Here is an 11,881-nt window from a genome sequence, read left to right as displayed (position 1 = left end):
ATTGACAATTAGTGAATTTTTTTGTCTTGTTACTAAAACTTACAATTGGTAACATTTTTCTGTGACGAATTTTTCAAACTGTCGCTGAAAGTTGAAAATTAGTTGCACTTTTTTTTTAAACTGTGGCTAAAATTTATAATTGACATTTTTTGTGACAATTTTTAAATGGCCATTGAAAATGAACAATTAGTGATGCCTTTTTAATAGTGTTTAATAAAAAATGTCATTAATTATAATAGGACCTATTGAATAATAAATCCACTTATTATATATAACCTACACATAAGTCCCCAATAATTACCCTTAAAATGATAGGATATGTTAGAGTGGTTAGGGAAGTCTTGTAATAAATAAATCCTTAATTTTTAATTTTATCAATTTAAACTTTAATATTTTGATTTATTTTTAATTTAAACTATTCTTATTTTCGTTAAGTAAAATTGACAAAAAAACCAAAAGTATTTTAGTCATTAAACATATTATAGGTATACGAAAAATGTCTAAAATATCCGTTTTCGATTAGTTTAGCGATTAAAATATATATTTTCAATAATGATACTTAACAAAAATAAATAAATAATTTAAATTAAATACAAATCAAAATATTAGATTTTAAATTGACAAAAATAAAAATTAAAGATTCAACTTATTACAAGATTCAAATCTTGAGTTGTTTTGTTAAATTCTATTGAGGGCGACCACATCATTATTGAAGAGACTTTAAGGAAAACTTGCATTTCAGTGGTGAAACTTGCATTTCAGTGGTGTAGTGGAGAAAAAAATTACATTTTCATAATGGTGTAATTCTATTGTGTGCATAATACACATACATTCATATATTTAGTAAAACTTTTCTTGTGTGTCATAATTACACCCAAAAAAAAAAAAAAATCCATTTGTAATGTAATTTTTTTTCACTAGTGCATGTATTTTCAATTTCCCCAATTATTAATTGGAGACAGTTGTCGGATATGTCCCTCGGCATGAATTTAGGATTGGTTTGGAATGTTTTTAAAAAGTGTACTTTTTGATTTATTGATTTATATGGGTTGAGTTTGGATTGGGTTTGATGTGATGTGTTAGAGAGGTAATGTGATTTAAATAAGATGATGTGCCTTAAATAGGATAGTGACTTTTTTATGCCAAACCAACCCGTAATTTTGTTAGATTCTAATCATTTTAAAATTATTTATAAAAAAATTATATTAATTCAATAATTATAATTACATAATTTTATTATATTTATCCTTAAAGAAATTAATTAATTAATTTTAAAATTAGGTTTATCTATTATTTGAAAACAAGTTTATGAAACCACGTAACTATAATTATCAAATAAATATATTTTTCTAATAAATAATTTATAAACAAATAGTTACATAGTAAATTAATTGAAATACCAAAATATAATGCGTGGTGAATTCACAAATCCAAACTAATAATCTGATCATTTTAATGGATTGAACGAGTCTTACACTTATGGAAAAATGTTACAAGGTACACAGTTAAAAATACATCTTCTAAGATTTGTTCAAAGTATAAATTGTTTATTGTAATTTAAAAAATTACAAATACTTCATTGTCAAAAAATTTTATTTAACAAAATTAATTAAAAAAAATAAAATTCATAATTACTCTCGTATACAATAATAAAATTATTTAAATTATTAATTAAAACATGTTTCAAATATCATTAAAAACTGTTAATTGACTTGATGATTTATTAATAAAAGAGGCAATTTGTTATGAAATTAGAAATTTCAAGGGGTGAAATGTAATTTCTAAAACTAGAAAGGACGATTTGTATTTTAATCAAATCTCAGGAGATGTATTTATAATTTATCCAAAAAAGGGGAGAAATAACTTATCAGTGATGGTTAGAGGGGAAAAAAATTACTAAAATGTAATAAATATTGTAAATACTAATAATTAAAATTAAAATTTTTATTATTAATGTACAAATTTTTTCTTTGACACCACTATACCATAATTGTCCCTAAAAAAAATAAGATGTATACCATAATCTCAATCAAAAAATTTTCCTCAGTGGGCCCAGTGTTGTTATCATCCAAATATCATGATCTTTGGTTTACTTCCTATTTTCCTTCCAATGGAGAAGGTTGTTTTTAATAGGGAATGACTTGTTTCTATTATCAAAGATCTCAACTGCCTGACTCAATTCAATTTTTACCTAGAGACAAACTAATTTTTTTTTATATTATCAAAATCACTATGTCGATCCATCTACAAATACGAAATTCCCACCCTTTATTATTTTTTAGGTCAATTTAAGTTCCGTTTGAATAGATATTTCAAATGAAACTATTTGAAGTTAAATTTTATAAAAATTTAAGAGAATTGATTATTATTGATAATTACGAAATTGGAGGAAAAGTTAAAAGTAGAGTAAGAAAATAATTATTTTTTATAATTTATTTTTTTCCTATTAAAGTATTTATAATATATAAAATTATAATTAGACAATTATATATAAGTTCAACAAAAGATCTCTATAAAGAATAAGAAACCACTGGCGAGCATCTCCAACGGTAGTAGGCATTTTACCTATCTAGAGCATCTCCAATGGTAGTAGGCATTTTACCTATCTAAATATTACTATAAAGTATACATTTTATTTTGCCTATCAACGATTTCATGTTTCTACCACAACCATTCTCTTTATTTTAGCTATTCATCCAAATACTATTAACTTTATAGAATGCTACGTCAGCAACAAAGATGGAGGGAAATAATCTTAATGATTAAATACATTTTGCCTAGCCTTGAAGGCTAGCTACATGTAGCTAGTGAATGTGAGCCGAGCCAAAATGCCTAAACATATGCCTAGTACATTGGAGTTGAAAAAAGTGAGTCACATTAGGCATTTTGACTAACAAGTATCATATGCCTAGTGGGTTGGAGATGCTCTAGCAAATTCCCGTAACGGAAATGAGCCGTAGCTCGACAGGAGAGGCTCGAATTGGCTCGAAAGAGGGAGAGGAGAAAGAGAAGGGAGAGGAGGGAGAGGAGAAAGAGAAGGGAGAGGAGGGAAAGGAAGAACGGAGGGAGGAGATCGTCGCGCAGCACCACCGCCGTCGCCTCGCCGCCGATCGTCGCAGCTTTAGACCGTCGCCGCCGTCGTCGCAGCACCTTTGCTCCTCGCCGATCGTCGCAGGTGGAAGCTCCGCCACCGCCTCGCCCCACCTCCTCCTCCAGCAGATTTTTATGGCCTCCTCCCTTTCCTCCTCCTCCTCCTCCTCCTCCTCCTCCTCCTCCTGCTCCCTTCTCTTCTCCATTCTTCTCCTTCTCTTCTTCTCCCTTCTTCTTCATCTCCTTCTTTGTTCTGCAACAAAGAGACGGAAAAAAGAAAAAAAGAAAAAAAAATCGACACCAAAACGACGTCGTTTTGGTGTCGAGCCGGGTTTCGAGCCACGGGTTTCGAGCTACGTAGTACTACGCTTCCCGTAATAGGAAAGAAATCATCAATTTTTGGATTTAGCAAAGATTAGCTCCTAACCTTCTGGCTCGAAATATATAGATATATAGCTGGCAAACTGAGTAAATATTCATCATAATATTCATAGTACGAATTATTTCAAATAATTATTTTTGTATTATTATTAAATTCATCATAATCATCCATTATTATATTTAAATTTGAATTATTCTGCAAAAATGATTAATGTTGAAATTCTTTCATTTCAAATTCATAAATTGAAATGCAACTGTGTTGTTAACACCAATGGAAAAGCACTCTTTTCACCCACATTTATTTTTTTATTAGGCCAAGTGTTGTTTTATACTAATTCTTAAAAACTTCGGTGAAGTTTCCCTCTATTTTCAATGGTTGAAGTGTGTTTTTTTACTCTCCACTTCGTAGAAATTTGGTGAAGTTTCCCACTATTTTCTTTCCCAGGAAAAAAACATATCTTTTCCCGCCAAGAAATACCAAAAATAGAAACGAATGGATGCATCATCATTGATAAAAAAAAGAAGAGAAAAATACAGAAAAACATAAGAGCCATCGTGGGATGATTTTAATGAAAATTTTCAAATCCAGATATTATTTTCCTTACCCGAAAAAAGAATAATCAAAAGGCAGCAATTGATTGAAAGTGATTACAAAACTTATATCAAATTGGGAAGGAAGTCACAGGCGTGCATTTCCCTTTCAAACCAACATTTTCCTAGGAAATTTCTTCTACTACTTATAAGTGAGTCTTAATGCACAGGCGTGCATTTCCCTTTCAAACAAACATTTTCGTAGGAAACTTCTTCTCCTTATAAGAAAGTCATAGTGCATATGTTCGATCATTGCGAGTCTTAATCATCTTTCGTGAAAATCTAGAGGTATGATATGATCTTTTCATTTTTTTTGATTTGATTTAATTTGACAAATCAATTAATCTTTTGGAATTGCTTGCGATTGTTTGTGGGTTGTTGAGTGATTTGATTTTATAGTTTTTTTTTTATTATTAAAAAAAATTTCGATGATTGGTGGTGGGTTTGATCAGTGTGTTTTGATCGTTCGATGTTTAATTCTAATTGTGTGTGTTAGTTTGTAGGAAAATATTTGATACCTCAAATTTTTGTGGTTCAAATGACTCAAATCTATCAAAACGACGTCGTTTTACACTCAAAATCTGTCAAAACAATATTATTTTGACAAATTTGAACCATTTAAGCCACAAAAATTTAAACTACCTGAGTGAAGGCTTGAAATGGCCCGAAAGCGTGGGCTCACCCGCCCATAATCTCTCTATCTCTCTGTTTCTCAGTCTCAGACCCAAACTCTCTCTATCTCCCTATTTCTCTTCATTCTCTATCTTCTCATCCCTCCTCGTTGTCGATCTTCAAGAGCTTCTCAAACTGAAAGAAGACTTGTCACCCTCCTTCTCTGATCTCTCTCTCTCTCTCTCTCTCTCTCTCTTCGATTTTCAAGGGTTCCCTGTTTTGGTCAAGTTCTAGTGGCTTCTACTCAAACAACAATCAAACCTCACAAACTAACAGTGATGTGAAAGCTGTGTTTTTGCACAAAAATGTTTACCCAGTATTGTCCCTGAATGCCTTACTTTGCTCATTCTTTCATCATCCACTGTAAGTTTTTTTCAATTCTCAAAATAAAATAAAATAAAAACTTTGAAAGTGCTTGTGTTTCAATTTGAATTCTGCAAATCAAAAGGGGATTTTCTCTTTTTATTTAAAACAACATATCTCTTCCCCTCTAACCCATCATTATAGATTTGGGTTTAGATATATAAGTGATACCATGAATCTCTTGCTAGTTTAATCTCAAGTTTTAATTTGATTTTGACAGAAAAAATAAAAATAAAAATTAATTTGTGGGTATGTTGGATGCAAATTCATCTTTTGCATATGATTATAGTTAAACAAGTCAAAGCTAGATATATGTAATCACAGTTGAGTAAGTGGTTTTCTTTATACATCTGCTAGTGAATTGGGGTCTGATTCATTGACACTATAAGAAATTGACAGAGATTGAGAGAGCAAATATTAGCTCTGTGTGTTTGATATATATTGCAACCAAATGGAACCTCCATTATATAGGAGATGGTTTACAAGACATAATGATGAATCAAAGGAAATATACAAATGAAAGGCAAAAAGGAAAAGAAGGCCTATCTGTGCTAGGCTAGCAACAACGAGCTATACAGATATATAAGCTATTAATCTACTATTAGATTATCTACTATTAGCTGTAGGGCTATACATAATGTAGTATTAATATATTAACATCTTAGCTGTAGATCTAGACATAATATAGTATTAACATCCCCCCGCAAACTCAAGAAGAACAAACATCAACCAACTTGAGTTTGGAGACAAGGTCAACGAAGCGGCCAGGAGAATGAGCTTTGGTGAAGATATCAGCAGGTTGATCAACAGAAGAGATCGGATGGAGATGGACAGTACCATGAGTAACGTGTTGCCGAATAAAATGGCAGTTAATCTCAATGTGCTTGGTGCGATCATGAAAAACATCATTGTGAGCAATTTGAAGAGCACTGTGATTGTCACAAAAGAGGGGAGTAGCGCCAGAGGGAGTAACACCCATGTCAGCAAGAAGCCAACGAAGCCAGAGAAGCTCCTGAGTAGTATCAGCAAGGGCACGGTATTCGGCTTCGGTACTAGAACGAGCAGTAAGAGATTGTTTCTTACTACGCCAAGAAATAAGAGAATCACCCAGAAAAAAGCAAAACCCAGTAGTAGAGCGGCGGTCAGTAGGATCGCCAGCCCAATCAGCATCAGAGAAAGCACGAAGCTGGAGAGAGGAGCGGGCGGAATAATGAAGACCATGAAACATGGTTCCTTTGAGATAGCGAATGATACGAATTAATGCAGCATAATGTGTGGTACGAGGAGCCGACATAAACTGGCTGACAATATGGACGGCATAGGCAATATCAGGACGAGTAACAGTGAGATAGACAAGACTGCCAACCAGCTGACGATATAGAGTAGCATCAGAGAGAAGAGTGCCATCAAGAGGGGTAAGACGACTCTGAGGCTCCAGGGGAGTGGAGGCAGTCTTGCAATCGGTAAGACCAGCACGGGTGAGAAGATCAGATGTGTACTTAGCCTGAGAGAGAAAAGAACCCGTGGAATCATGGAAGATTTCAAGACCCAAGAAATAGCTGAGAGGACCAAGGTCTTTCATCTCGAAATGATGGCTAAGAAATTGTTTAAGATGAAGAATACCATTGACATCATCACCGGTGATAATCATATCATCCACATAAAGAAGAAGCAAGGTGGTCCCTTGAGCAGTTTTGCGGATAAAAAGTGCAGTATCATAAGAGCTGGAGGTGAAACCACAGTCATGAATAGTAGAGCTGAACTTGGCAAACCAAGCGCGGGGAGCTTGTTTGAGACCATATAAAGCACGTTGAAGTTTGCAGACTTTATGAGGTGGATAAGTAGACCCAGGGGGAGGTTGCATGTAGACCTCCTCAAGAAGAACACCATTAAGAAAGGCATTTTTCACATCCATTTGATAAAGATCCCAGTGTCGGGTAGTAGCAACTGCAATAAGGCTGCGAACAGAGGTGAGACGAGCAACAGGAGCAAAGGTCTCCTCATAGTCAATACCATATTCTTGATTGAAGCCTTTAGCAACAAGGCGAGCTTTATAGCGCTCAATAGAGCCATCAGAACAGGTTTTGATTTTGTATACCCATTTACAGCCAATGGCAGTCTTGCCAGGAGGAAGATCAACAATGTCCCAAGTGTGAGTTTTGTCTAAAGCCTGTAATTCATCAGTCATAGCTTGCTGCCAAAGAGGATTAGAACGAGCCTCCCGATAGGAGGTGGGTTCATAAGTAGAAAAAGCAGTAGAGCCAACAATAAAGTCACGAAGACGAGTAGAAGGTTGGATTACCCGGTGTGGTCGAGCAGGAGGAGGAGGAGCCAGAGGAAGAGACTCAACAGGGGGTGAGGAGTCTGAGGGAGCAAGAGCAGGACCATCAGAGCTGGCAGGTGCTTGAGAAAGACCAGTAGGCAAGGCAGTCTCAAGAGAGTCAGGCATGGGCAGTGGAGGAAGCTCATCAGAAAACAGATCTGCAGAAGGGTTAGTAAAACACAGAGAGGGTGAGGGAACGGATAAACGGAATTGAGAGAGGGAGGAAAACATTGTATGTTCCCAAAAGACCACATGACGAGAGATACGGAGACGCTGGGAGAGAGGATCCCAACAGCGATACCCTTTATGTTCAATACCATACCCCAAGAAGCAACAAAGGCGAGAACGAGGTTCAAGTTTGGTACGTTCATGAGGTTGGAGAAGAACAAAACAGGCAGAGCCAAAAACCCGAAGGGTGTCGTAAGGGGGACGGGTGCCATGTAAACGCTCATATGGAGTGTGATTATGAATGACCGGTGTAGGGATACAATTGATAGTGTAAGCAGCAGTGAGAGCGGCTTCTCCCCAAAAATTTTCTGGACAAGAGGAAGAGAGAAGGAGGGCTCGAGTAGTGTCAAGTAGATGCCGATGTTTTCGTTCAGCACGGCCATTTTGTTGGGACGTACCTGGACAGGAACGATGAGGTTGAGTACCATGACTCCTAAGGAAGGAAAGAAAGTCAAAATCTTTATATTCCATGGCATTGTCGGAGCGAAAAATCTTGATAGTTTTAGAAAATTGGGTTTTAACCATTGCAGCAAAATTGTAATAAATTTGTTTGAGTTCAGAGCGATTTTTCATAAGAAACAACCATGTAAAACGAGAAAAATCATCTATAAAAACAACAAAATAACGTGCGCCTCCCATAGTAGGAGTAGGAGAGGGTCCCCAAATATCAGAATGAATGAGATCAAAGGGCGCAAGAGAAACAGAATTACTTTTATTAAACGACAAAGCAGGTTGTTTTGCAAGTTGACAGGACACACAATTGAAAGCATCAGAACTTACAGTACCCAAATGACCACTAGAAATTAAAGACTTCAAACGACCAACAGAAAGATGGCCCAAACGATAGTGCCAAAGCTGAAAATGAGATAAATGAGGAGCAGTGGTAGTAGTGGTAGTAGTGGTAGGAGCAGTGATTTGAGAGGAATCCGGAACATGAAGATGGATAACTTCGTAGAGACGTCCTTGCTTACGGCCTATCCCAAGAGTTTGCCTGGTCCGAGGGTCCTGCACCAAACAACCAGTATGGGAAAAGGTAACAGTTAGACCATGCTCACATAATTGACTAATGGAGGTAAGATTTAAAGTGAGAGCAGGCATAAGATATACATGGGATAAAGATAAGTGAGAGGTGGAAACAGACCCAACATGACTTACAGACAGAAGAGACCCATCAGCAGTATGGATAGAAGGAACATGAGGAGTCGAAGAGAGAGGAGTAAAAATAGTAGGATCAAAGGTCATGTGATTACAACAAGCGGAGTCAAAGTACCAGGAAGTGTTACCTGCGGTGGTAGACAAAGCAGTAGATGGAGGAGTACCGGAATGCTGCCAAAAATGTTGAAACATGGCTTCAACATCGGTATGAGAGAAGACCGGAGTGGAAGGATCTACAGGAACAGAAGAAGGTGAATCTTCGGAGGCGGCAGCAGCAGTGCGTGGAGCAGGCATGTTTTTAAATGGAGTCCCAGAACGGTGAGAGTTGCTGCGGGAAAAATTCCCGGTGGAAGGACCATGGCGAGAGGCACGGGGAGGATTGCGGAAGCAATCTTGTTGGAGATGACCGGGGCCAGTCTTGTTGCAAAATCGACAAAGACAAACGGGACAATGAACCAGAAGATGAGTCGATGGAAGATTGCGGTTGTGACAATAGTTGCAGGTAGTGGACCGCTGTGGTGAAGGAGAACTCCGAATCTGGGGAGTAGCAAGAACAGAGTCCACAGGGTGTGGATGGAGAGTACCAAACCTGGTTTCCTCGGACAGGAGTTCAGAAACGGCTTGCTCAAGAGTGGGTAAAGGAGTGCGATGTAGGAGAGATGCGCGGAGACCTTTGCTCCTGTTGCTCGTCTCACCTCTGTTCGCAGCCTTATTGCAGTTGCTACTACCCGACACTGGGATCTTTATCAAATGGATGTGAAAAATGCCTTTCTTAATGGTGTTCTTCTTGAGGAGGTCTACATGCAACCTCCCCCTGGGTCTACTTATCCACCTCATAAAGTCTGCAAACTTCAACGAATTGGTGGCGTTGGAATTGTCCGGAGGAGACGAAGGCTCTGGTGTGGTGAAAACTGTATTTCAGAGATGGACGAAAAAAAAAGGGATACAGATGAAATGCAATCTGCAGAAAAATTTGTTGGAAGAAGAGGCTAGGCAGAAAACCTGTGCTCTGATACCATATAAGAAATTGACAGAGATTGAGAGAGCAAATATTAGCTCTGTGTGTTTGATATATATTGCAACCAAATGGAACCTCCATTATATAGGAGATGGTTTACAAGACATAATGATGAATCAAAGGAAATATACAAATGAAAGGCAAAAAGGAAAAGAAGGCCTATCTGTGCTAGGCTAGCAACAACGAGCTATACAGATATATAAGCTATTAATCTACTATTAGATTATCTACTATTAGCTGTAGGGCTATACATAATGTAGTATTAATATATTAACATCTTAGCTGTAGATCTAGACATAATATAGTATTAACAGACACCACAGAAGAGAAGACCAAACCCACTCCGATTCTTTATAATCTTTATAATCTCTATACATCTGCTAGTGAATTGGGTTCTGATTCTTTATAATCTCTCTCTCTCTCTCTCTCTCTCTCTCACATGTGTTTGTGGTTTTTCAACTCTGTTTGTGTGTTTGTGTTTGAGAGAGATTTTAATTTTCTGATATAGTGTTAATCAGGTGGGTAAATTACAGAGAAATTGGTGGAAAGTGAGAATAGTGTTAATCAAGTGGGTAAATTAAGTGGGAAAGTGAGAATAGTGTTAATCAAGTGGGTAAATTTTGTGATACAGTGTTAATCAAGTGGGTAAATTACAGAGAAATTTTGTGATATAGTGATAGTGTTAATCAAGTGTGTAATTGAATCTTTATTTTTTATGACTCTTTTTTCAGTCCGTAGAGAAGACAAAAATGAAAATGAAAATGAAATAATGATTCTACATACATCACAAATTTTTGTTTTTGTTTTTATTTTAAACAGTGCTTCCATAAATTTTTCTGCAAAACTTCGAGATTACTTTTATTTATTTATTTATTTTGGAATTTAATTTGAAATTTTAAAAATGAATAATGTTCACTGTTTTCTTTAAACCCAGAACCTAATTTTTTTTTGGTTATATTCTCTCTTTCTTTCTTTTGGTTCACAAAATTTGAGAACTCAACTCCTTGGGCTGAAGAGTTGTAGGATCTTATGAATTTTATTTAGCTCAGGCGTAGGATAATGCAAACCCAATCAGGGCTTAGTTGGATGCATTTGAGTTCTTTGCTTTCACTAATACGTCTCTTTTAAAACCTTCTAAAAATATTCAAAACAACATAATGATTGGATTCTAGCAAAAAATTGATTTAACACAAGACAAATCTCATTTGATGAAGTTCATGATAAAAATAGCTGGTGTGGTCTTAGAAACTCAGACACTTTTTCAAGAAGGTGATAAGTCAACATGCATCCAACAAGTCTTTATTATTATTATTTATTTTTTATTTTTTTTTAATGTTTTCAGAAACCTAACATACTCACTGAGACAAACACAAAACATGTAACTTGTAAGTTTGAAGAAAATAACTTTGGAATCTAACAATAAAATACAATTAATGTAAATTTATATCTATTAACATTATCTCATCTATTAGATCTTTTAATTTTAAGAGCCCCAAAGCCCATGTCTTACGATTTGTTTATAAATGCAGTTTTTAAAATAGATATTATGATTTTAGTTCACACTTCTTTTCTAAAACGTAGGGTGTGGTACATGATTTCTTAGTATTGTCATATAATAATATATAAATCTATTGGCAATGCAGAACATGAGAAATAGATAATATTTTATTGTATAAATATAAAAATATATACATATTTGTTTTTGTGTCCTTTCTATGTCATGTCAATATAAGAAATTTTAAAAAATATTGTTGTATCGACATGGCCGTATCGTGCCATATTTGTGTCTTGTGTTCAGTGCTTCTTAGGGTGTAGTGGCACATGAGGATCGTGCAATATAAAGGCAGTAGTGGTACTCTTTAGTGGCAAAATAAACATGGAGATGTCGTAATTTGTTTTTTGTTGTATGGTTCTTCATTTTTCTGCTTTGTGATCTATGTTTTCTTCTAATTTGATATTTCTTAAATCCGCTCAAGAATTTTTATTTTTTATTTTGGTGAAACATGTTTGTTTTGTAATGAAAACGTGGAAAATTGTTTTTAAAATTCTAACATAATTTT

The 11,881-nt window shown here is 35.5% G+C and overlaps 1 long non-coding RNA gene across 2 annotated transcripts in view; it reads left to right on the top strand.

The window, feature by feature from the left end:
* The first annotated feature begins 4,213 nt into the window (after positions 1 to 4,213).
* The window catches only part of LOC145792703 (uncharacterized), a 32,348-nt gene continuing 24,680 nt past the window's right edge, over positions 4,214 to 11,881 (top strand). The window contains exon 1 of one of the 2 annotated variants that reach the window (XR_014332467.1): positions 4,214 to 4,350. This is a non-coding gene — a long non-coding RNA (uncharacterized LOC145792703). Of the gene's footprint in view, positions 4,351 to 4,754; positions 5,098 to 11,881 lie in introns of those variants that run through there. The other variant, XR_014332466.1, reaches the window with a different exon arrangement.

This window comes from Camellia sinensis, chromosome 6, assembly GCF_055761805.1.
Source record: "Camellia sinensis isolate YWXY chromosome 6, ASM5576180v1, whole genome shotgun sequence".
Lineage (NCBI taxonomy): Eukaryota > Viridiplantae > Streptophyta > Magnoliopsida > Ericales > Theaceae > Camellia > Camellia sinensis.
This window is presented reverse-complemented; position numbering and strand designations above follow the sequence as displayed.